The sequence below is a fragment of the Euprymna scolopes genome, chromosome 8 (genome assembly GCF_053919585.1).
Source record: "Euprymna scolopes isolate OS-2025 chromosome 8, ASM5391958v1, whole genome shotgun sequence".
Classification (NCBI taxonomy): Eukaryota; Metazoa; Mollusca; class Cephalopoda; order Sepiida; family Sepiolidae; genus Euprymna; species Euprymna scolopes.
Window position 1 is genome coordinate 51072946 of NC_136489.1, and position 26270 is coordinate 51099215.

Below are 26270 nucleotides of genomic sequence, written 5' to 3' on the forward strand. Positions count from 1 at the left end.
AGTACGTGGGTAGAGCTAGATAGAAAGTTATGAAATTGTATGTGACCTTCAGAATTATGCAGTACTAAGCGCCAGATATTGGGAAAAACGAATTTATACCAGTTTTCCCCAAAATTTCAACACGGGGGTACAAAATGTATTTGACAACGTAGTCAAACTCCAATATTTATCAAAGAAATTCAACATCACATCTACTGACAAAAGACAAAATGACTGATATGTGCTCCCGTTTAGACCTCCTGCCCATGCTACTTATCCTCGTGGTGTTCTAGATAAACAAACAACTCTTCGTCGAGACATGGAAGAAAACTCAACCTTACAAGCAACTATTGCTATCAGTGAAAAATCTGATGATTCGGATAATCGCAACGCATTTATGAATTATGTTGACACCAATATCCGCGCAGAATGACTAAGAAGCAATGTAAGGACAGTAAAACTTTGTCGTGTTTTTCTAACATTATTAAATTTTATCAATGTTTAACAGGTAAAAACAACACATTCTATTGTCACCGTTCACAGAATAACATAGTTGTTAGACTTTATTTTAAAAAAGGTTGAAACGTCGCAAAAATTTGATGCAGCTCTGGAGACCGTTTTTGTTGAACACCCCCAGGTTGGTCCTCCAACCACGACGTGACTTCAGAAATCAAGGCTGCATCATCTGGGAAACGCTTTTCTTTCAAAAACAACTTCATGGCTGGGAAGAGGTGAAAGTCAGGGTTAGGGTCAGATTTCTTGGCAAAGGGTACCACAGTTACAAGAGTCTATTATGCTTCACTTTTGAGGAAATTAAGGGACGCTATCAAAATCAAGAGGCGGGGCAAGATCAGCAAAGGTACCTTACTCCTGTAGGACAACGTTCTGGTCCACAACACGCATGTCGCCAGATCAGAAGCACAGGCGTGTGATTATGAAATTCTACCCCATCCTCCCTACTCTCCTGACCTTGCACCCTCTGACTTTCACCTCTTCCCAGCCATGAAGTTGTTTTTGAAAGAAAAGCGTTTCCCAGATGATGCAGCCTTGATTTCTGAAGTCACGTCGTGGTTGGAGGACCAACCTGGGATGTTCTACAAAAACGGTCTCCAGAGCTGCATCAAACAATGGGAGAAATGCATAATACTGGGTGGTTCCTATGTAGAGAAAGATTAATAGCTGTGCCAAGTTTCGTTGCTCTACTGCTATGGGAAGTGGCTCAGGGGCATTAGTTATTGTACGCCCTCGTACATCTATATATTACTGAAGATCTATATCTCTACATATATGTATGTATGTATATATGTATGTATGCGTATGTGTGTATATATATGCATATATATATATATGTGTATGTATATGTGTACATATGTGTGTGCATATATATGCATGTATGTTTGCATATACATTGTGTATATATAGGTATGTGCGTATGTGGTTGTGTGTATGTAGGTGGATATATATATATGTGTGTGTGTATGTATGTGTACATGCGCGTGTATTAGCATATGTATTCACTCTTAACTGACTAAAAACCGTTCATTGTTAAAGGAACCCTTTACTTGCTAAACGCAAATGTCACGTACACAAATCCTCTCTCTCTCTGTCTCTCTCTCCCTCCCCCTCTCTCTCTCTCTCTCTATCTATCTATCTATCTATCTATCTCATCTATTTCATATACTCCAGTGTCTAGCTAAACAACTAAAAACAGCCAAATCTTAAAACCCAAGATTGAAATTCCTCCGCCCCCCTCTCCTTACCCCTCCCTTTTATCTCCCTCTCACCCTCCCCTCCCTATATCACTATATCTCCATCCACGCCCAGCTGAATTTTCTAGCCCCCACACACTCTACAATCTAATGTATTTTAAACTTCAAAACTTAACTACTGTCGATCTCCGCCCCCTCCCCCTTATTATCTCTTTCCCCTTTTTTCATTTTTCCTTCTCGTATTTCCTCTAAAATCGTTCTTCCTAAGAATAGCCATTTCTGTCAGGTCTGACGAGGCTGCTGGATCGTAGATATTGTCCGGCAACCGAAACATGTGTAACTAAACAGATAAAGCGGTAATAAAAAAAATAAAACGCATATTTACTCTGCAATAGTACTGGGCACTCTTTCCAGGTATTTACTAATTACCATTTTTGCTATATATATATATATATATATATATATATATATATATATATATATATATATATATATATATATATATATATATATCATGAAAAGCGTTTATCTTTCACAGAAAAGGTGTTATCAAAAATAATGTTTTCTTCCGGTTGGATTAAACTGCTTGTTTAGACTGCACAGTCATATATAAAAGAAAGGTGTCACAGTTATGCTTGAATGAACATCAAGCACCGTTCAGAGTAAAAAGGAAATAGCCAGAAAAACTATGAGTTTAACATGTGGATTTAAAAAAAGGAGAAAAGCATTTGTCTATTTTATTAAAAGCTCTGTCGAAAATATATAGAAAAAGTATCTCGCCGCCATAAAACGTCGGGGCAAATTTCAGAAAAGAAGTTGTAATTTAAAAACAAAAATAAATTTAACTCCAACTAAACGGAGGAAAACATTTGCAAAAATGTTCATTTCTAGGGGGGGGGGTGCAGCAATGAATAAATGTAGAAACCGATCGAACTATCGTATATGAAATATGTAATGCATCTTATATTTGTTAACTTGAAAAGTTGAAGAGCTACGAAAACGTGTTGCCATAATATGGGGCCGCATTTTATACTTCGGAATTTATTTTTCTATGTAGTTATAGGCATTCTCAACACACTTTTGTCCGCGATGAACGATGGCTGAGTATGGGGGTCAGGAGCACGCTTTGCCACTCAGATCTTTATCGCCATTCTGAAATTGACGAACCGATCTCCTAACTATGCTAACATTAACTGCATCAGCATCCTAAACTTTTACCAGGCGCTTATGAATTTTGATCATTTCGATTTTTCATTAAGAATACTGGTGACTATGTAGAAAATAGATCCTGGAGCAGAAAAAGTCCTTCGTTTAAATGATACCATTTCCGTCTTCGTAGCGCTTAAGTTTTTTGAGTTTAAAAATATAAGAGGCTTTACTTTTAGAACGACCCTTGTATATAGCATGGCTACTTATATGATCTTTTAATGTTTGTGTTGTTTTGTATGTTTACTTACAAGCGTCCAGGACATTGCTCGGAGATGAATATACGCCTACTTATAGCCGTAATGTTTGGTCCCCTGTGTGGGCCTGTAAATTCACCCTTTCCGTTCGTCCGTTAGTCCCTAAAATTCATACTACCATTTTCATTCTTATTTTAAAATTTTGACTCATTTTCAAATTATAAATAAAATAAAGTGCAATTCTTACTATTTATGAATATCTGGTGCAAACAATGTTCCCTACAATATTACTGCAAAACTATAATACAATATTAATGTCACCATTCGAATCTTTGTCGATTTGCCATTCATTATCACTTTGTTAACTGACAGATTGACTTATCCCCCCTCTGTTTTACGGGATATCTGCACTATTATTAGCGGATCGACAAAATTGATTTTTAGTTTTTATAAATCTATTTAATAAATCTATTGAGTTCTAAATTAAAAGTTTGTATATTGCATAAAAATGTGGGAAAATGCACAAATTGAAAAGAAAATTTTATTAATTTTATCTAGAAAGCGAATATTGACTCTAGTAATATGAATAGGACAGTGGGCACATGTGATATATTTTGGAAATCTAAAATGTCTACAGACTCAAGATAAAATTTATACATTATGGTAAGAATCAAAACTATTCACACAAAGCGTTACATTGCAATAAGTTAATGGTTTACTATTTCAAACCTCATTTATATATTAGCTTGATAAGAAAGTTCTTGCAGAATTTTTAGTTTTGATTTCAAATGATGTATTTTCAAATAATACCTTTACTTTATATATCATTTTAAAGAACGGCTTTCTATGTAACTGTATAAATTACAATCGTTTTAAAACAATTATGTCTTCTTTTCAGAACGTTAAATATAAGATGGAAAAAAGCATATTGCATAAGTGGCTTCTTTTTTTCAATTCAAGCTAGGTCGAAAAGTTGCTGAAACAGCTTGCAATATTAACGAAGCGTTTAACCAAGAAACTTCTACTGAACGCACAGCACAAAGAAATTTTGTGGCAACAACGAGAGTCTTGAAGATTATGAGCGTATTGGTTGGCTATCGGATGTTGACAACGATCAATTAATAGCCATCGTCAAAGCAATCCACGCACAACTGTTCGAGAACTTGCTTTTGGATTAGGCGTAACGAATACAACGATTTCCAACTACTTGAGAGAGATTGAAAAGACAAAAAAAATTGATAAATGAACAATTTGAATGACAACACAAAGGAACGCCGTTATGAAATGTCATTTTCCCTTCTTTTACGCAACAAAAAACGGCCGGTTTCTTGACTGGGTTGTGATTTCAATGAAAAGTAGGTTCTTTACGATAACCGGCGATGCTAAACTCAGTGATTAGACGCCCACGAAGCTTTTCAACACCAAAGTTGCACTAAAAGAAGGTCATGCTGACTGTTTGGTGGTCTGTGACAGGTATCATCCATTAGTTTTTTGGGTTTTGTTTTTTTAATATAGACGGAACCATTTCGGCAGAGAAGTCTTCTCAACAAATGGATGAAATGCATCAGAAACTTCGACAAAAACAATCAGCATTAGTCAATGTAAAAGGCCAATTTTCCTCATCGTCAATGCCCGGCTGCACGTTGCTAAACCGACCCTGTAGAATTTGAACGAATTGAGCTACGAAACTTTGCCTCATCTGCCATACTCTCCAGACCTCTCACCTACCGACTACCACTTTTTTAAATCATCTCGACAACTTTATTTATGGGATATACTTAAATAATCTAAGCAATATCAAAAACACCTAGAGTGACTTCATCGCCACCAGAACGCAGGATTTTTACGTTACTAGCATAAATATACTTGTTTTGCGTTGGCAAAAGTGTGTTGACTCTGATGGTGCTTATTTCGATCAATAATTTTTGGTGTAGGCCGAGATATGTGCTACTGAATTCAAAAGTTAAAACCACAAGAATTTTCTTGTCAACCTAAATTCATACATCATTGAATAAATAGAATTTTAGAAAATTTTATGAACATTTTTTAGATGGTTCCAACAACTCTCGAAAAGTTGATGAATATAGATGAATTTGATCTATATTCATTCATTAATTCATTAATTATGCAGGAAGAATGCATATTATGTTACGTACATGTTACAGATTTTAAAAAGAAATTCTTTGCTGTCTTACTTATATGGCAGTAGCATCTAACGGGTTAAAATAATACTTAATTATTTTTTCTGATATTTTGTGTAGATTCCTATTTTGTACGTAAGTATATGAAAGAGTTTTCCTGTTAATTTGGAAATATGATTTTCACTTGTGTCGAATACTGTATAAGCACCCAAATGTTTAACAAGTTTTTGCTTGGGTGGAAGATTGAATTGACACTCATGTCAAATTAACAACACACGATGGTAAAAACCGTTTCTCGAACATCTGATTGTAAGGTCATAACAAGAAATGGACGGACTACGTATTGATGGCAGTAATTGTAGTAGTAATTCGTGTTATTATTTTTAAATGTATGGATTGGTTGGTTGGTTGTTTTTGTTTTACGGCATATCAACCCTTTTCGGGTTATTTAATGCCGAATCCAAAGATTTTGAAGAAAATTTTTTTAATAGAATATATTTGTTTTCAAGTCGGTTTCTATTTAACCCATAGTTGGAACCCTAACAGGTACTACCACTCCGGGTCAGAGAGGACCTGGGAGCAATGGTAATTAAAGGGTGGCTCCACACTCCCCAAAGCCCGCAAGCTGGGGCCTCACCACTGGATATAGTATAAGGTCATATCCAGAACCCCTATTGAGGGACTTTTACCCTCTGCAGGGAGGCAGTCGGTGTATTCTAATGCCCCACCGACAGGACCGTTAAATGTATGGAAGAATAAAAGTAAATGGCTGATTTTTACTAAAAAAATAACGAAACGTAAAGGACTATTTGTGATCATGCTTAGGAAAGATGAACAAAATGTTGGTTTTAGGTACAGAAAGAGTGTACAGGAAATTATTGACAGTTTTTGCGAGTAGACGAATACATATATTTTCTGTTTAATTATAATCATACTCTTTGCAATACTTGTAACGTGGGTGTTAAATTTTCACTCATACCTAACCTGTTGTGTACAGAGACAATCGCAAAGGAAAAAGAAATTCGATGGCATGTTTTCAGTTTTAGCAAAGGCATTTATTAATGGTACTTTCCAAACCACGCCTGCATCTTATTTTATTACAGTTTCTCTCGTCTGCCATGTAGTTAGCAAAAATCTGTCGTCTCGTGACGTCTTTGTCAGTCTCTCATGTCTACTTCATCTGCTTCTCGGTTACTGTCGCTGCCAAGTGATGCAAAATCTCTGTCCGTCTTATTTTTCTTCTTTTCCTTTGCTGTGACGTCATGTCGCGACACTTACATATCATGCAAACATAAGTATCCTCACCAAAATTAAGAAAATATATCAGCTTTATTATATTTTGCCGATCCGACAGTCATTATTACCCGGTATTGTGTTCCACAGCCAGAAAGAAATTTACTTTTAGGCACAGAGAGAGTGATGAACTTGCTGACAGTTGTTGTAAGTAGACGAGTATTTGTTGATCTCTTATTATTCTCTGCCTCACTATAGTCGTAAGAGCTTTCCTAATACTGAAGTTAAAAAAATCTCTCTCTGCTTTTCTTTTCCTTCTCTTCCTATGCTGTGACGTATCCTTGCACCGCGGCTTGGCCATTTGCATACGTGAGGTAACGCTGCCGCTACATACATGTCCATGGCTTCGTTACATACTGAAGTTGGCCACATACGGATAAAAATAACTTAGACTAAAGACGATCTTTACATATCGATTTGGATAAAACGAGAAATGGAATCTGGGCAAGAAAGCAAGAAAATTCACATACAGTCGTTTGCCTTCCGAATGACACTACGTAAACATTATAACAAGAAAAATGTTTAACAAGTTTTCGTTAGGATAGAAGATTGAATTGACTCTCATATCGAAGTATCAGTTTACAACTTACGATCGTAAAAGACAGTTCTTAAACATTTGAATGCGAAACGATACTAACAAAAAATGTTAATAAATTATAATAAAAATCCCTAAAGGCTTTTAAACATGATCGTTTGTTTATATGAGAGATGCATATAATTGAATCTGCATTTTTCATATTTTACTCCATCAAAAATTATTTCATAAAAATACTAAGATTTCCACTTGCATGTGTGTCTACCATTAGCATACATATAGATATGTGCGAACGAATTGGTTCTGATAAGAATTTACATTTTTTATGCAACTCTTTTCACATTTCATTCTTATGGAAAAGTATTTTAATGGAACTTTGGCATATTTCCTGTGCTTGGTTTATACTATCTTTCAAAATTTTTTGTTGTTTCTGAATATGACGACATTTGTGAAATATTGACCATTTAAAATCTAGTGAGCTGAAGGTGTTGATACTAACAAGATTCGGAGATTGCAAATGACGGTAGCTAAATAATTAACGACAATGACTGAAAACCTAGGAGTGTCAAGCTCGAATTTTGACATCATCAAACTTGACATCATCACACCCACAGATGACATTGTGGTTAACCTACTGGATAGGAGGTAAGCAAAATAACGAGATCTTAATAAGCAGTCACATAAGTTCAAGAACCAGGAAGAATGAGTATTCCTTTGTTTATCTGATTACTTAAATCATCGTCGTTTATTGTGTTTGTATCATTTGGCTCTACTTAGATTAGTAAGGTCAGTTACTTGTCTTTGTTACCATTTTTTGTGTTTCGATTTACTTCCGTCGAATTCTCAGAAATTAAAGAGTCCTCTTCTTGGGGCTAATACTTGATTTCTATATGAGATACATAGATATTCAAATAGCCCATTAAAGTTATCCGTTACATATCAAACACTGGGTTATTAAAATAGTTGAAAATATAATGTTCCTCTCGACCCAATGGACCATTCAAATACGTTATAGTATGTTTTCTGGTGGCGTCTTGGTGTTACTGAATTCTTAAGACAAACATTCATCTAGTCTGGCGATGTATCTAGCCACATGTTATTACTTAAGGTAAAATCACTAAGAGAAGGTGCACTATTCCTCGTAAAACCAGTGTTGGTTAGCCATTCCAAAGAGATATTATTTGGTCGCGAATACTACGTGATTTTGAATATTTAGTCAAGGTTTTCTTGTACGGACAGTATCCTCATGATAGTCTGTCCTGACAAACGCCTGTACAGAAGGATCTTAGACGCTCTAAGATAGTGTCTACTAGTAGTCATTCACGTTTTCGCCATCCATATAGGTAGACATATGCAGACAAATTGTTTCCGAACAGAATTTACATTTTAATGCGATGTATTTTTTTTTATTTGATTGTTATGAAAACTTCTTTATTGATTTTTCGGCATATACAGGGTGTCCCAGAAGTCGCGCACCATATATTTATATTTATATTTATATTTTTTTGTTTCAGATTTTATTCGATATGGGCGAAAAATTAACAATGCAAGAATGAGTTAAATTGATTTTTATGTTTTGAAGAGATGGGGCTACATACCGCTCGGTAGCTAAAGAATTCAACCGCACTCATCCCGAGCGAGAAAAACCATTGAGCCATATCACTATTGTTATTTTGATTAATAAAATTGATATTCATATATATATATATATATATATATATATATATATATATATATATGGCGTTTTTTTTTTAGAGTTGTCGAACTTTAAATTTACAACTATATTTTCTTATCGTAAAGTTAGCAACTATCGGCTATTTCGAGTTCAGCTTGGTTTGGCAATGCATCATATAGTTTTTATCAGGACGGGACCACATGCCAAAAAACGCACGACAATATCAATTTTCTGAGATAAACAGATAAACCGATCACGAAATTGACCTGTTAACTGTAATTGTTTTAAGTCGAAAGAAATAATTCTGTTTCTTTGCTTCATCTATTTTATTCATAATTCTTTCTTCAGTCTGTTTTCTTTTTTTTTTTTTAATTCTACATATGTTTTCGTTATTTCCGATTTTATTTCCATATTTTTTTCTTTTTCTTCTACTTTACTTAAAACGTTCTATTATTAATCCTATCATGGTTTTTTTTATGCATCTATGCAAATGCTATTTTTGCGAAAGGTGATTTTATGCGAAAATCTTTAGATGGGCTTAATTAGGTGAGAAAAGGGGAAATAAAAGTAAAAATTCAGTTGAATAGAGTTTAATAAAGAATACATTTTGGTATCCGTTTGAGAGATATCTAATCAATTTACAGAATAATTATAAAGCGCCTTTCTCTCGGTTCCAAAGCCACCAGAGTCTAGTATATTGTTGAGATGACTCGTTATCTGTTGGTTGAGATGTATGGTCATGTGTCCTGTTGTGGTTTACCTGGTCCAATTACTCAGACTCTACTTTCTTGCTCCTTAGAAAGGGATTACTTTATTGCTTAGTTTATTGCTATCTAGAAATGCCGATTAGGCTGTCCGCATTTTGTAGGCCTTAGTGCTCTTCAACTTTCCCGACCTTGTCACATCTTCCAGGTGTGAAGGGAGATAAATACACTGAAAAGCGACTTTGAGGAGGGTTAGTATCAGATGGGAATCCCAGGCGCTGTACATGGTATGAGGACAAGACCTCCTTGCAAAATAATGTAACGTCATAATTCGTTGCTTTCGAACAGGATTGACATGATTCCAGCCTAGCATTAATCTTGTGCCAATAATTTAATACGACCATTTCTTCCATCTCTCGTTTTTACCTGTGTATCTTCATAATAATCTTCCATAATCAATGTGAACACAAAGTTGCTTTTCTTCTTGTTTTGTATATTTACATAAGCTATGAAGTATAACAAAAAAAATTCATATAACGCGTGCTTAAATATTAAATTAACTATTCTGTACTTTATACAACATAATCACATTGTCACACCGGTTCCCGTCAGATCCTCGAAAACAATCAACGTTGAGTTTGGTCAGTACTAAAATGTGTTATCATTTGAAAATTTCCCGGTGCTGTATGTGCTCTCCGTTTATCTCGGAATTGTTTCCAGTCAGTCTTGGACCTCTCTTTGTCACTGGACTCAAGCAGTACCGATTCAGGAGAGGTGTGGTTAAAGATTGTGCAACTCTTGCCTCACAATTATACGCGCAGTTACCCTTACAGGGGTGCCCATTGTCTTTTAAGACTGAACGGAGGCATCGCATTATGTGCTTTTATTTAACTATTTTTGTGATTAAGTCTGTCACACTGTGTAACATTGCAATAACAATGAGTATGTTCAATGATGTTGACGTGCAAAAGTTAACGAAAGAAATGAAAGATTCATGGAATCACCTGAGGACACGTGTGTTTCGACAAGGCGTCCTCGTGCGTTATCATCGGCATGCAATTATAATAAAATCTTTCTGCATACATATCTGGCTGATCTTCGTTCTTTCAACCGTCGCCTCCCCCTGTTGGTCTGTATCGCCGGATCATCCAGTAATTTTGATCTTCTGTTAACGGGAAATGAACAAACTTCCTTTCAATAGACAAAGGGTGCTTTCAAAAGCGGGGAGAAACAAGATACATGCATCAAATATGTTACCAAGATCGCTGATGAAATGGTTGACTTACTCTATCGCTCCAGTAAGTGTATCGCTGCTGGTGCAATCCTCTATCTATATAAGAGCCAGATGCGCCCTACAATAAAGTACTGTTGCCACATCTGAGTAGTAGCTTCTCGGCACTTCCTATCCTGTCTTGATATAGTTCAAAACCGGCCTCAAAACCTAATAGGCGATGCCCTTTTCGCTTCCCTGCAACCTCTTTTCCACAGAAGAGACGCCACGAGCCTGTCTCTGCTCTATAGCTATTTTCATGTCAAGTGCTCGACAGAACTCTAATCTATGGTCTCTCCTTGCCAAACATTCACAAAAACTCGGCTAGCTACAACCATTATATATGATCTTCCCCATTCTCTATCTTTTCCTAAATGTAAACGCAGATCCCATGAACAAAGTTTCTTTCCCAGAACTGGCGCCTTTGAAACACTGTTCCGCTGGTCTGGTTCCCAGTTGAATGCAATAGGGCGGTTTTCACGTCTAATGTAAACAAGTTCCTGTTAAACCGTCCTCATAAATAATCAAATTTTACCCAATTTACACCATAAGTGATTACTACACCACCACTTTACATTCATTAACCCTTAGTATAAAAGGTGTTTTCCGTTACTATTAGTGACATACTATCAAATTATAACGTTACACACGTTTAATAACGTAGGCCCAACACGTTGTAGCAGAGTGCATCGCAAGGAATATAGGACACGTAATGTCTCGACTCTTTTTAGCAACGGCATTTTTTTCGTCGGTCTGTGCGCACGTTCTATTTAAAGTCCTTTTCTTCCGCACACGGTTCTGTATTTTCATATCCGTTCTGTTACAAACTATCCTACTTTAAAATTAACTTACTGTTTTGAGACTAAATATATTTGAAATATTGGCGATTAAAACCAATTTTTTTTACAGAAATTTTTTTTTTTAAGAAGTTTTTTTTTCTAGAAAGAAATCCATTTCATGTAATTGTCAGTAAAATAACATTATAAGCTGAAATTTTTATTTTTTACAAATGCTGCTTTCAAATTTACTGCAGAGGTAATGATTTTGCTTAATCTGCACAGAAAAGTGAAACTTTTTTTTTTTAATAAGAACTGTTTTCAAAATTATGTTTTATTGAAATTTTTATGTATAATATTTTCGTTTGCTTTTCTGATTTCATTACTGGTCTCATGTGTCCGTTAATGGGGATACTTGTTATCTCCTACATCTCATATAAACGATCACTGTCGTCCCTTTCATAACACTCACTATTCTTAACATATGCAAACCAGCAACTCGATTTACTGAAACTAGTTAGGGAATTACTCTTTCGTGTGCAACACATCAACCATCAACGTGCAAATAAGAGTATTTGTTTAGCGCCGTGAATAAAGTTGGTTTAAAACATTTAACAAAAAGCTGATCACTTCTGGGAATTGTAAAGCAATTTGAAATCGAGATGGAGACATATATCCTCTTTGATGCCTCGTATGTCTTAATGTATCGAGGAACGAGTTCAGATTGTTTTTATAAGACTAGATCGTTTTCACATACATTGTGAGTGTGTCCGCTTGCTACTTTGGGGTTATTAAACCCAAGAACATGAAATTCGGTTTTTTATGTAAGTAAGGTTATATAATGTATCACTCAATAATTCCCGGACTTGATACATTGTTGGCACAATTGATAAAATACCCAAATGATATTTTTCTAAATTACTGATCTTTATATGTCATCGCTGAAAATTTGAGCTCAACGGATTTTTTGTTTACAAATTACAATTATTTAAGTGAAGGTAGTTTTGTAAACTTTTTAAATATGTGATTGTCTGCATTTACTACTTTTTACGCTAATTTACCTAATATTGGGAATTGTTGTAATTAACGTAGTACCTTAAATAATAGAGTATACTAAGATTATATGCATCTATCTATCTACTTATAAAAGACGTTAGTAAAAAGATTAAACCGTCAAGTTACTTTTGTGTTAAGATTTTAAACCATAGCTAAATTCTAAAAAGATTCGACAGATTCTGTAAATTTGGGAACATTGTAGAATTTTAATAAGTAAATGATTTAAGTCATTTATGCTCTTTTTTTACGCAGTTTGCACATTAGCAATAAAATTTTTATTGTTTTGAACTATTTTATGGCGCGACTTAATTACATCTATTAAACTGTGTAAGTGTATCGCAGTGTTTCGAACCTTAGTGGAACAGAATCTGGATATCTAATACATTAAGAGATTCTCAGAGGTTCTCATCGATAGCTTTTGTTTTGTATTATCCATATTTGATTTGAACAGACAACGTTGTTCAGATGAATCGTATAAAACTCGGGAATCTTTAAGTCAACTTCGAAAAACGAGATTCAATGGATGAAGATGTTAATTACAAATCAGTTTTATTAGAAAGTCTTCTGTGAGTTAAAACTTTAATAGTCACTGTGGATGATACTAAGAATTTTTAATTATTTAAATCTCCAACCTGTTATGTCTGATAGAATGAACACAATCTATCTATTAGAATAAAAAGGGTTGAGTACAAAATTCATTATAGATTTCGAAAATCGACATAGAGAATCCAGCGGTATATTATAGTCGATTCTTGTATTATGTAGTAGAGCCATCTATTCAATGTAGCCGCTTTCAGCTTATATCGCCGTCAAGATACAGGTTCGTAACTGGAAGCATGCCTTTTCCACAAGCGTCGGCAGGAGTTCGGCGAATACTCGGCGCATGGCTGCGATCAGGCTGGCTTTGGTGTTGTGGGAAGTTATGTTGATGATGTTCTCGACGTATGACTAAACGAAGTAGTCCAGTGGGTTTCAGGTTAGGGGAGGAGGTAGGCCAGTGAAAGAAAGGTACAAAGTTATAGCACTTCTTCTGAAGCCAAGCCTGGGTCTCTTTATACTTGTGGGCCGGCGCCGAGTCCTGCTGCCACACCCAGGGTCTGCCAGCAGCCACCTGATCGTATCAGGGGATTATGACACTCTTCAGCACGACCACGTACATTTTGTATTGACTTTCAAGCCGACTTCGAAGATATGAAGTGACATGATGTGGCCCTCATTGAAACCACACCAAAGACCATAACCGTCGTTGGAAACTTTGTAATATCACTCTGGACATGCCATCAACCGTTTGGATTTGCATTTTAAGGGTGCTTGCAATGGTCCTGTTGTCATAACTTGGATCGGTAGAGAGCATGAGTTGTTCAGCATCGTGTCTCCGATCTCACTCGGTGAACATTTGTTCACTTTCAGACATGTTAGAATGCTTCTATTGCTTTTGAAATTTGTACACAACTGGCCAACTAGTAGATGATAGAATGCTAAGGCGAAAGCGTAAGTTTTTACGAGAGTAAAAAGCTTTATATAGCATCAACAGAAAGAAAAGAAAGTTGTATTTCTATAACTTGGAACACTTCTGTTCATTAATATTTCATGAGGTTCTTCAAGCTATCCCAAGGAATTTGTAAGTGCCCCTATCTATCAGGGCCTTACATAACGATTTTTTCGAGTGTATTCTAAACTCAATTCCTTCTATGTCACATGGTTAAATCAACCAATCAGATGTTGTTAGGTGCGAAAGGTTCTTATCTATTATGCCTAATATCTTAAAACATTCTTCAGAAAGGACTCCGTGTACATAGCTATCGGGAATTTAGATCATGAATTTTTCTTACGTAATTATGAGCTAAAACTTATGATATTTGAACATACGAATAGAAACATCAGAATCGGCGAACACATTTTGTGTCAGTATTTTTAATAAATTGTCAATATATATATATATATATATATATATATATATATATATATATATATATATATACTAGCAGGGAAAGCCGACGTTGTTCGGGATCGGATTAGGATCAACAAATGTTCCACCGTCCCATATTTTATTATCGACGAAATCGACCATTTATTAATTAAATCGATTGATTGTCTGTTCTAGTTAGGAGCCGCTGTGTACTGGAAGGACGCTTCACGTACATCCCCGCAGTAACTTAGTCTACAGTACGTTATAGTTTACATTGTACTGCAAAAAAAAATACTGTTGATTTTATAAAATTATCTCTAAAGAATGTCTTCACTTAAAATTTAAAATGCAAAAGTTAAATGGCATGATTCAGTTGTGCTCTAAACAGAAACATTCATTTCGAACGCACACCTGTCTTATCAATAAACGAATTGTTGATTTTATGAAATTATTTTTACATTCTTACTTGAATTAAAGTTAAACGTACAAAAGTCAAGTATCATGGTTTAATTGTGTATTCCCAAAGTGTCCTTATTTTATAAAATAATCTACAGTGAGGTGATAAAACGTCTTAACTGCACTTGTGATGTTAGGTTGTATAAAGGTGTTAACTGTAGTCAAAATCGGATTGCCTTCTTCAATCGGACTGTTTCGATTATCGATTTTCGATACTTATCATACACATTCCAATACAAAACCTACGTAAGAACACTTCCAGACACATCAAGTACCTTTCGTGTGAAAATTTAAAAAATTAGCCCTACTGTTTTCGAATCTATAGGAAACTCACATGCATATACAAAGTGACAAAGTTCCTTTTGTATGATAGTTGATATATATGCATCTATATATATATATAAATATTTATATATATATACAGATATATATCTACTATTGCATAAAAGGAACTTTGTGTGTGTATATACATATATATATATATATAAAGGTTTTTATTGGTACATAATTGTATAACACTTTTTAAGAACACCGAAACATAAACCATTAAAAACAAACTTTCGAAAAGACCAAAATGCACTTTTAAAGTATATTTCTCCTAGGCATAAATTAGATAAACATGATAAATAAGGGGTGAGGAAGAAAAAGAACCCTATCACGATGTCTTTCAGCCAACGCTTTTCAAGATTAACGTTGGCAACGTGGTCAATAGACGATAAATTAATAGCGAGGGTAAAAAAAATGAGTTTTGAACAACTTTTTAATGGTTTGTGTTTAAACCATAAAAAAGACCTAAACCCTCAGCAATTAATTATGGCACTACGTTCGGTGTTCTTTAAAAGTGATATATATATATATATATATATATATATATATATATATATATATATATATATATATATATATATATATAACTACTTCATTTACTCACATAAAATTAATATACGAAAGTATAGATTTATGCGTAAACTTTAAGTATTTACTTCAAAAGTGCTCAATACGTAGGTAGAACTAGTTAGTAATTTATAAAATAGATATGGCGATTAAGCTACACTGAATATTCTGCGTTTCATCCACTATAGGATTCGTCAGGCTTATGCGCGAATTCTGTGGTTGTTTCTTGTTTCCTATCATAGGAAGAGGCGCGGTGGATACTAGAAAGCTGATTGGCTAACTAAAATCCTAAACATATATAAAAACAAGAAACAACCACAGAATTCGCGCATAAGCCTGACGAATCCTATAGTGGATGAAACGCAGAATATTCAGTGTAGCTTAATCGCCATATATATTTTATAAATTACTATATATATATATATATATATATATATATATATATATATATATCGTTTCATCAGATACAGACACACATTTTTATGTTTATTTAAAAATACAGTTTTATTAGAAATATACGCGTACAATTATTTTGGCCTAATTAATATATAATATTTCTCAATTATCATCATAGCAGTTGGTCATGAGTTTTGACCAACTCCTCAGCGCAAAAAGATGCATAAACCAAAGTGTGTATGAGTCTCAACAACCTATGGACAGTCGTTCAACATCAGCAATCCGATACATTTACAATCTTTGTGTTACTTTCATATATATTTAAATAGTAAATTGGAAAACTTTTATTTCAACAATTAACAAATATATATAAACATGTATGTGTATACCATTGCATATGTTTAAACATGTATATATGTTTTTTTCCATGTTCGTCTTATCTACTTATCTGTCTATGGATTCGTTATCATCTAAATATTTCTAAACACGATGATCGTTTCAATAGTAAAGCCTCCTATTTTTTAACTCAAAATGTTGAAAGCTACGAACACGGGAATGATATTATAAACGCAAGTGACATCTTATGCTCCAGTTATTATCCTTCTACATAAGCACCACCATTCTCAATGCACGTTTGCCATGAATTCAATGACGCATCTCTGCTTTTGACACACGTCAAAATCTTACACTGTCAATATCTGCAACTGTGAGATGAAACTGTAAGGTCATATATACATAAGTTCAGGCATCATAACAAAGTAATTTGCAATCCTCTTTGATCCATTCGGTTTGAAAAAATAGGAAGCATTACTTGTGGAATGAATGCCTTTCGTATCTGCGTTTTTCTCTATCTTTCATCCTGATTTCTATTTCAGTTTCCATTTCTTCTAGGTTTTTCATTCAACTTGAAGAGTTCGCAATATATAAATTTATGTCGCAAAATACTGAGCACACAAATTACATTAGGGACCTTTTTTAAAGAAAAAAAAATTACATTATTTTTTCGAAGAAAATTTTCTCATGAAATGCATTATAGTGTCTACACCTTTTTCAACATGGTTACATCATTTTAGTTTATTTTAATTCATAATAGTTTTATTTTTGCATCTATTTTTTTTTTGTTACATATTACACTATTAAATATTTTAGAACCTAACAACAGTTATGAAATTGGGAGGGGGCGGGATGAGTGCTTTTACAGTTTTCAATTTTATTTACCTTTTAATTTACATTTTTTTACTACGGGGTCATCACTTAATAAGACTAAAAGTCACTCGAGAGTAAGGGTTAATTAGATAATTAAACGATTTCGTGTGGGAAATGCGCTGCAGTGTCCAACCAATGTTTCAAAATGGCGAGATCGTTTTTCTTTATTTTTAATTGTTTTACTTTTTTTTTAATTTCCACACATTACATAAGAATATGGTTTGAAACAAAAACGAATAATAAAAACGTTATAAAATTTTTAAAAAAATTTTCGATTCAAAAACATTTCTTAATTTATGCAGAAAATCTAACAACGTTAACGATTTATTTCCGCTGTTTTGCGTAATTGTTAATCAAGAATCGCAGTCGGAGTTTCACCAAATGAAGCAGGAGAAAAATCCGTATTTAACATTTGGCTGCGATTTTCCAATGGTCGTCTCAGATCCTTCCATTCAATCATCTGAGAATGCATCACTCGTGGAGAGAACGTGTGTCACTTATTAAGTTTATATCAAATGAGTAATGAATTCGTTGGGATTCCCTTTCCTGTTTCAAACCGGTGAGAAATCTTCCCCGTTGTCAATCGAACACGGAAACATTTCAATTGAAAGCAAAATTGTTTAAATGTTTAATTGAATTCATTAACTTTTTATTCCTTTATTCATTCGTTTTGCCAAAGTTTCGTGAACACCGCGAGATAATCATTCAAAATTCAATTGGTAGTCTTCGTCGTGTGCGTTTATTTTAAAAGGTGAGATGCCAAACTTGAAAGGATTGAAACCGATCGACACGCATCCACCGACACGCACATGCAAACACGGAATAACACGACGATCATACATACACAGTTACAAGCGTAAATTCTCACTTAAAGTCGCTTGTTGACACATCAAAATAGACATATATACACAGATAGAAAGATACATACACAGAAGAAGCAACAAGACGTGTACAAATGAAACCCCTATATCTAAAAAGCATAAATGTCTAATATTTTTACATAGAGTCATCATGAGAGAAAAGAGCAGGAATTCGCCGTAATATTATTAGATACTGCCTCTTTATTTATTCCTCTATCAATGCTGGTGTTCTGTTTTTCACTCATAGACGTGTCCCTTTCCTTTCAAAGATTCTTATGAATAGCTGTGTTCTCGATGGGAAATCGAATCTAAAACTTATTGGCCTGTTTTCCCCATAAATCTTTCTTGTACTTCATATATTAGATTCATTGCCTTTTCTGCTTCTCGTAAAATCGGTTCCATATAGCGCTCTAAACATTTCTTCGCACCTGGGGCTATTCTCTATCGCTAGAAATCTACTATCAGGAAAATCTACTATCAGATCACGTATACTGTTATTTGGATTGGTAAATCTCTGTCCTATTTGATGGTTCTTGATTAGGTGCAAAACTTAAATTTATTACAAATTCAAACTTACTCATGGCCTACAGGAAACACATCAACCTGTACTGGGATTCAGAAGATCGATATCCAGTATTTTTAAAATATCGAGCAGACTGGAAAAGTTTTCCAAAGTGATGAGAAACATTTTTCCTTAAAGCAATGATTTAACATGTAAAAATAAGGGCCATTTCTTGCTGCAACTTTAGGGAGGGGGTCTGATATGTAAATGTTACTTAGAGGTTTTATTTTAGTAATTTTTATGCAACATGAGTCGTTTTATCAGCTGCTAAGTAAATCATCTCTGATGATGGTCTGAAAAGAAGTCATATATATTCATAATCCTATTTGTTATCCGAAAAAAACTCGTGGGAACCAAGCCTCTGTTCAGCCACACTAGATTTAATGGATTGTGCACAGGACCCTCTCGCTATAGGCAAGATAACTTTATTACGTTTATAGGGTTGAATTTAAAAATTTAACGTAAAATTGAATGTGTGACCTATTAAAACTACTTGTCTTGAAGAAATGATGCTGAGATCAGTCATTCATAGGAAAGATGACGTGATAATCACTGAAACCGAAGTAATGAGACATATAAAGTGTTGAAAACATTTCGATGCTTTCGATCAGTGTCAAGAGACTATGGATAGCCCCTGTAAGGATAGCTGAGCAAATAATTGTGAGGCAAGAGTTGCGCAATATCCAACAACACCTCACCTGAATCAGCACTGCGTCAGTCCAGTGGCAATAAGAAGTGCTAGATGACTGGAAACACTGATGAGATGAGCGGAAAGCACATACAGCACTTGGAATTTCCAAATATATATATATATATATATATATATATATATATATATATATATATATATCAGTCTCAACATTGCTTAACCGGTGATCTAACGGAAACCGGTGTTTCAACGTGATTATGCCGTATATACATTTAAATTAGATATTTAATGCACAACAAATCGTTTCTACAGAAAAAGTTTCTTGTATTAAAGAAGTAAAGAGGCCGTTGACAACGGAATTTTCTGTTTTCTAAAGATGTTCAAGTTCAAAATAGCGTGATAATTCAATTCAATCCAATAATAGCAACAGCGGGAAAACATAGGAATACAAAGCAGATAAATAAAATTGGAAGCTAATGCACCAAATGCACCAATAGTTGATTAGCAATATATCAATGCAATAGGTTCTGACATTGGTGAAGTTAGAAAAGAATTAATAGCCTGCAAAAGGCGGCAATAGCCCTAATAATATATTCACTAAAGCCGAAGAAATATATCATCTATGCACACTTGTCTCTAAGGCAGCTGCAAAGATAAATGAATTGAACTCCAATCCTAATGGATTTTTCCATAGTAGTAGTTTTGTTGTTGTTGTTGTTGTTGTTGTTGTTGCATTGCCATTTTAGTATTTTCTTTATTATTACATTTTTACCCCAAACAAGGCATAGTGCTACTATAGGGGGATACTATCAGGGACGTAAGTTGCAAGGACACTACGCAGGGAGTTGAGCAGCTAAATGTCTGTTCACATTACATTTGAACAGTACAGTTGGGAAAGCAGGAACCTGGAAGGGAGTTCGGAAGTCTAGCAGTTCTGTCGAAGAAACTATTAGAGTAAATGGCTTCTTACATCTAGGGATCTCCATTGTGTAGGGGTGGCTGATTGTCGGGTTTAATGGGAGTATTATGTTGAAGGGATACAAGGGCTTGTAGTTCATCGGAGCATCCACCATTAAAATACTTGCAAAACAGGCAGAGGTTGAAGCTTAAATGACAGTTCAGGACCTATCAGATTGGCGACTCTCTTTTGAACCCTGTCCAGGAGTGAGAGATTAATAGCAGATGCACTGGCCCAAGTAACTTTCAAGCACGGTAGAGAGAGCCCAGCTTCTTCGCAGCAATTCATGTTCCCTGTGAACGTCAAGTGGAGGGGTTTGAACTAAGTACTTTCAGATAATGTATCTTTAGCCATAGTAGTTGAGAAGGTATCTTGTAATTATTAAAGGAAACGAGCTTAGTCTTCGTAGCATTCAACGTTACCATTCATTTTTATCATATTCCACTACAGACTGGGGGTCTTGTCTAGAGTTTTGCCATTGTCTTGGATGTACATGCATTCGTTTCCCCTCGTGCCTGTTATAGAGCGTGGTGTCGTCAAGCAAATATACCCATCTCAGAGACTATTTTATCAGGGAGGTCATTTATGAATATTAGGAATAATAAAGGTCTAGTGGTCGATCCTTGAGGTACATCAACATTTATATTGTTTAGATGCGCGGCCATCAAGGACAACTTGGATTCTTCTCTTATTTAAGAAATATTTAATTATCTTAAGTATTTGTCCAGTAATACCATAGGAATTGATTCTCATGAGAAGAACATCGTGACATACCCTTTCAAAAGCCATTAGATAGATCTAAGGCTACTTTTCTCCCCTTCCCTGCCTTATCCAGTGATTTCACAGATTACAGTTAGAATATCAGCAGTAGAACGGGCTTGCCTAAATCCATATTGATAGTCGGACAGAAGTTTAGCAAATGTAAGGTGGTGGACTACTGCTTGATTAATTATGAACTCAAATATTTTGGCGAAAAAAAAAGGAGGAGGCTAATGGGGCGATAATTTCCTGGGTCAGTACTTTCATCAGAATTCTTGTAAACTGGTATCATAGAAGCAATTTCCCAGCAGTCAAGAAAGCAGGATTCGTTAAGGCATTTTTTGAAGTGTGTGGAGAAAATTGGAGCAACCCGAGCGGAGCATATTTTTAATAGTACAGCCGGGATGGGATCAGGTCCACATGCCTTTGAGGTGTCTAGTGTTTTTATGATATCATATACTTGAAAATGTGTGATTTTCGGATCATCTAGTGTGGTTTCTGTCCGCGAAGTAAAATCAAGGAGGGGTGATTTGCTGGGTCTAAAGTAGAGTTTGAGGCAAACTGACGGGCAAGCATGTAAGCTTTCTCGGTTGCCGTGCAAACAACCTCACGACTGTTGGATGATCGGGAAATTGTTGATTGCCTATTATTTATTACACTGTTGTAGTATCCTTATGTCAGATATCCCTGAGATAACATTAATTTGCTTGTGTGAAGAAACTTGGGAATATTTACTATGAATACTAAGTAGTTTGATAAGAGGAAAAAATAGAAAACAAAGAATGTAAGTATCGCGCTTTCTTGTATTATTTTTTATTCTTTTTTAATATTATAAAGTATTACTATTATGCTTAATATTAAATATCATGTACTTTGTTTAATTGTTTGAATGCTTCTGTATAAACGATATTTATTATTTGTTGGAAAAAAATCATATAACTGAGAGTAGCTAACCTGAAGTGAGGTTGCTAAAAAAATACAATCTTCTTCGCGACCTTCTTCTCAGGTCTTGTAACCACAGTAACATAAAATAAAAGAATGAAGTTACTCTTCATAAAGGAGGAAGGGTTTTATAACAATTACCTTACTCTATTAGTATAAATAACCACAAAGCTATTGTTCTTGGCTGTTGGAAGAGCATCTTCGCCTCCGGCAGTTACACCCAGGTAAGTTAAGTATTATTCACTACATATTCTAACAGCAATGACAAATCCTAACTTTAACTTTAACTGATTAACTCGATAGAAATTTTATTCTGATAAATTAAGGATTAAAGCAAAAAAAATGATTATAATATTTACTTAAATGTCGGCTTCTAGTTTCACTACTATCTTGCTAATCTACCAATGTTTTTAAATAAATGGTTGGGTTCTTTAAATACAATTTTTTAAGGATTCTAAGCGCAATAACAACAGCAGCTACCCTTAAATTGCACTTCTTTCCCACTGTGTAAGCGTATTATGTCAGGGCTACACGATTAACATGGCTCTAGCAAAAATCCAGGAAGTGTATGCATCAAAATTTGGTGTCTCCTGGTCATCTCGACCTCTGCATATAGTAAGAAAAATATCCCAAGCGCAGAATCATACGTTAATAGGATTGGAGTGGCAAGGTTGCTTCTACACAATTGTTTGCGTGTGTTCTGAACAAAAACTTTTCGCATGGAACTTATGAGTCTAACTGTTTTCGATGTTGTAATCCTGCTCTTTAACGAATAGCTGTAACTTACGAGAAGTGCAGATCAGACAATCTTGAGGCATGATAATTGTGAGATATTGCCTGATGCAGACAATAGTAGCACAATGCTGATGGTCAATTTTAGAGAGACCCATACATTCTGCTCATCTAAACAAATACAGCCTAGGCAAACACTGAACGTAAGTTTGAAACCAACAGAACTAGGGCATGCTATACCGTCGATTCTGTTCTAAATTGAGTGCAGATTCCAGAGTTTGACAGAAAGATTCCTGATTTCGACTGAAAGATTCCTGATTTCGACTGAAAGATTCCAGAGTTTGACAAGATACACATAAAAAAGGTGAGAGATTACACCCACCGAAACGTTGTGATAGCACTCAAGATGATAACAGTAGTCCGAAATATTCAAATAATACGAATAATTTAGTAAAGTCCTCCACAGAACGAGTATTTAGCTAGTTCGCGTCATTTCCCTTTTCGTCTGATTCTAACTTCAAGATTTACTTCCTTTTAGAGAAATTACAATTCTAAAAATGAACTTATCAAAAAAAAACCTGGACTCGATTCTCAGCGACACTCTTCGCTCTAACCAGGTTCCATCGGTTCTCGAGAACTCAACGGCTCGACTCTCCCAAACATCTTAACTCCCGGCCTTATATTATCTCAATTATGCAAATTAATGCGCAATCGAACCTGCTGATTCGTCGCCTTCTCGTGTTCCATCGCTCGGGTTTCGAGTTCGCACATGCAGTCCACCTCCGTGATTGCAGTCACACTCAATTTTCACTACACGACCCCCTGATCTCATGATCATAAACTGGGCAGGGAAGTAGTATCCGTCTTTGCTAGACACAGCTAGCGCTCGCCACTCCGCTAGACATAGCTAGCCTTCACTACTCCGTTAGACACAGCTAGCGCTCGACACTCCGCTAGACACAGCTAGCGCTCAACACCCCGCTAGACACAGCTAGCTCTAATTACTTCGCTAGACACAGCTAGCGCTCAACACTCCACTAGACACAGCTAGCCCTCACTACTCCGCTAGAGACAGCTAGCGCTCACTAATCTCCGACAAAGAGATACTATTTAGCAAAAGTGGGGCTACATGGCTAAACACAGAAATTAATTTTTAAATTTCTCATTTAAAAACGACTTTACATACAAGTCGACTAAATCGCATTGTAATTCTTTTTAACAGCGACTACTTTTCTTCAAAAACAAAATCGACTTCAATTGTATTCTCACCAAAATAACTATCGTTCAAAAACGACACCTTTTTGTCCTTTTCAGCACGACACGATTTCATGTTAAATTCCGTATTTAAAAATAACTTTTAAATACATACAAGTCGTCCGAAACACATTTTAAGTTCTTTTAACAGCGATGACTTTTTCAAACAATAAAATCCGACTCGAATTGTACTCGAGTAAAATATGTATCGTTTAAAAACGATAATTTTTTCTTTTCAACACAACAGGATTTCCCTCTAAATTCCTCGTTGAAAAACGACGACTTTAATGCACGCAGATAGTCCGAATCGAATCTTTAAGTTCTGTTAACAGCGACGAATTTTTTTAACAAATATAAGCGAATTTCATTCCAAATTCCACGTTTAAAAACGACGACTTTAATACAAGCAAGTAGACCGAACTGCATTGCAACACGTTCATTTGACGACGATAGTTAAAGAAATACAACGAATCCCACTGGGATTAACAAACAAAAAGACAAAAAAGTCCGACTCACTTCATATCTTCAACCTTCGCACTTTGACACGACACATTCAATTCTCTCTTCGACAACGCTTTTCAATTTTTAACGCGACTTTTAAATTTTCTCAGGTTCGACGCGAATCATTTAAAATTTCCCATTTCATTTCGGCCGCATTGGTTCCATATTTAACGCCGAAATAGCTTCTAATCGAAAAAAAAACCTAGAATCGATTCTCAGCGACACTTATCGCTCTAACCAGGCTCCATCCGGTTCTCGAGAACTCAACGGCTCGACTCTCCCAAACATCTTAACTCCTGGCCTTATATTATCTCATTTATGCAAATTAATGCGCGATCGAACCTGCTGATTCGTCGCTTACTCGTCTCCCATCGCTCGGGTTTGGAGTTCGCACATGCAGCCCACCTCCGTGACTGCAGTCACACTCAATTTTCACTACAATGAATTAGTTTGTATGAATAGTGCAGATTCTTATAGATTGTATATCGTTCCGCTTTTTAAATAATTATTTGGTAGATTCCCATGATCTTCGTTTTTTCCGTTGAATGATTACTTTTACTCCATCCGGGAACTTCTCACAGTTTTACAAGAATGCACATTATTTCATGAAGCGGATCATCTTTTCTACTAAGTAAAGTTTAATTTATTTATTGCGAACTATTATCCTCATCTTTTCTTAGTTGCTGTTTCACGACGTTTCGGCCAACTATTCCTCTGACCTTCGTCAGGTGGTAACTGCGACGGAATAGGAACTCCGAATCTCCTAACTGCATTCTCATCAATTACTGCCATCATTGTTGTTGTCGTCTCACCAGCAAGAAAAGATGAAGACAATAATCCGCAATAAATAAATTAATAAACAATACTCATCTCCATAATGAATTCCAACTAAATAATATATATATAATTAAAGTTTGTTTGATTCAAATCAAGATGAAAGCTGTGTTTGATAAGAGAATTTGGATACAAACATTTCAACCGTCAAGAAGGAAGGTAAATGGAATCTCTAGTGGGGCAATTGGATCCATGTAATCAGAGCTTTTCGGATTCTGGTCTAGATTCAATATAGATTTGCATATAGACGGTTAGAGTCAACCCATACCATTCAATAATATATAGATAGGGGTGAGTATAAGGGGTTCCTTTTGAAAAAGAGATAAGATCTTTGTCTATCCCAACCACCTATGATGTTCTAAAATTACCCCAGAAGGGAGCGAATGAGATCTGAATTAGATCCTAGGGTACCAGCAGATGATCTTGCTGGTTAAAACCGGTTTTATTGCTGATGCAAAATACATGAAGGAATAAACAATGTCGGAACATGGTTTTGTGAAGAGGATTGTTACGTGTTATCGAATAATGTTTTCTCTTTGAAGTGACTTTAAGGTCAAGGCCGTGAATTAGCCGGTATGAGAAAACGGATAATGGAAGATTTTGGTTTCTGTCAAAGGAATCACTTAATTAATAGATACAGGTGATGAGTCCAATTAGTTCATGAAGGGGAATCAGAGTATGGCGTAAATGAACAGGGATTGGTTAAATAAGAACCCCAAATTGGCCAAACCTTACCCAACCCTACCTTTAAAAGGCGCCGCAGAGCGATTTTGGAGGCAGTCGAGCAGTCGTAATTGCCAGTCACCAGTCAAAATTC